We start from the raw sequence: 2,368 nt of genomic DNA on the forward strand, positions 1-2,368 counted from the left end.
CCTTTTGTAAGCTCTGTCCCACTTAGCTTTTAAGTTTATGCCAGCAGTAGGATGATCCAAATCTCAGCCACTTAGAGTTGCTACCACTCCACTACTTGGTTTCTGGTAGCTCAGCTGTGACTCTGAGTAGCTTCTTGCAGGGGGCTGCTAGTGAGCAGCCCACGGGGTAAGTTGCACAAAGCTGAACACTGTATTAATTAACTTCTATTTCTTGCGTACTGGGAACAGCATGGGCTTGCATTCTGTTTCACGTTACTCTCTTGTGCACATTATCCAAGTGCCAACACCTAGGGTATGAAGCAACTTCACCTCAGTGTAATTTGATATGCCTTTTTATCTCTTCCTCTCCCCTCCCCTCCCCCGCCCCCCCATCTTATTTCCGATTACATTCTTAATATTAATTCAGAAAAGAAATAAGATTTGGTCGTAAAGGTGGAATGAGACCAGCTTAATTAACCCATAAAATCTTTCTAGAATCCCTCTTTTCTTTGTCTCCTGAACATTTTACAAACTGAAGCCACAGATACAGTGTTATATTTTCTGAATCTTAACAACTCCGCTTGTATAAGCTTGGCATGACTATGTCCTCCCTATAACAAGGAGAAGGGGAGGACTTTCTGTACCTCCTTGAAGATATTGCCTACTATGTGGCTAGTTCACTGTTGCATTGTGCTGTACCCTCTTTGCTTTAGATTTAACCTTTTAGTTTTGTTCTTCCTTCTTTATGCAGTTGACTTTATTTGTCTGACTTTCCCTATGCTGTACGTTTTTGTGTCTATAGCAAGGCCTGACATCACATAGCCCATCTGCCTCATGTCCAGGAGGAAATGGACGTGCTACTTGTCAGTGTGCTTGTTGACAAGCAACACAGAATGTTTTATGTATTTTGGCCACGCTGATTTTCTGGAAACATTAACTTATTGGAGGGGCTATTGGAAAAATTCGTTCCATAGCTCTCCAAAATAACTTTTGCACCTTGATTTGAAGACATTCTGGGAGGTTTTTTTCTTCTTTCCTGTTCCATTAAGACCTGGATCTCCCTGCTGCAGCTGTTCTGTTTTTAATGTGTTACTCCGTTTCCAGGCAGACATACCCCTCTGAGTGGAGTTCATTTTTCTCTGGCTGTTTTTCCATATGCCTTCTCTTTAGGAGGTAAATTTGTCAGCCTACTATTCTGGTCTCTCAGTTCACTACGGCAGCAGAACCTACGATCAAACTGCAACAGCAATATAAAGGAGAAAAACCAAAAGTCCACTCTGAACAAGAGCTTTTTTCCCTTTGTCTCTGCTTTTTTTCTTATCACTGGAAATGGGACACTACAGACTCCTGTGTCCAAGGAAGCATGGAGAAGAATGCTTCCACCACAGTCTTGACAGCTCCTGTAAAAATGCCCAAATGGGGCTGTCAAAACAATGACTTGCCTGCTTAATTGCTTTGAAACCTAGATTGCTCTCTGATGAGTTTGGTTTATTTTTCTGGGAGTTTTGTAGCCTCTCTTTGATTTGCTGCGTATACACATCAGACCTTTAATTGAGATATACTTCTTTTTGGTGTTTCAAAGATGGCAACCTAACTAAGCACTCAAGTTCTCCCCTGATGCTTGGGTAAGCCTGAATCCAGTCCTTGCTGCTAGCATGGTGGCTGCATTGCCAGCCACAGCAGAGCCTTTGTGAAATGTCAGTTTGAGCTGTTGGTTGTCACTTGCCTAAACCTAGGAGCATCTGACTAGAACTGATTTTCAATTGGTGAGGTTTCTGTGGAAAATGCTTTAAAAAGTGGCTTAAAGGTGATCCACAGCATGCATCTGGGTTTCAGGAAAAATCTAAAGCCAAAGATTTCAGGTAAACCTATTTTTCTAAACAATTATTGTGGTTATATTTAATTTCTTTTTCTTCTCTTGCCAAAAGCCAAGCTCATAACTACTGTTCGATGAAAATTAACTCTTGACACCCTCCCTTTCCATCAGTGTAAGGTGTCCACTGGTTGTTTGGTGAGGCTTGGTCCTATCTGATATTACTGTCCCCTAGTGAGAACTTATCTTACTGCAAACTTACGATGGCCTCCAGGCCTTTTCCAAGTCTGGGTCTGCACGACATCCAACATCAAATTGCAAGTGTGGATTAAGGTACAGCCAGAAGAGATTGCCTGGAGCAATGTCCCGACAGGCACCCCACAGGTTGTCTGTTGGCAGTCCACAGCAGGCATGGGTGGGGTGGAGGAAGCCATGCCTGTGCCATCTCCAGAGAATGCCTTAGGACCCATCACTGTCACCAGCAAGATGATGGCAGAATAAGGTGGGAAGCTGGGAGATATCAAGTCATATTCTTAGAAGAAGTGTGTAGAGGTGAAAAGCCCAGAAGGTATGCAG

The sequence above is a fragment of the Egretta garzetta genome, unplaced genomic scaffold (assembly GCF_000687185.1).
Source record: "Egretta garzetta isolate BGI_Z169 unplaced genomic scaffold, ASM68718v1 scaffold526, whole genome shotgun sequence".
Taxonomy (NCBI): Eukaryota; Metazoa; Chordata; class Aves; order Pelecaniformes; family Ardeidae; genus Egretta; species Egretta garzetta.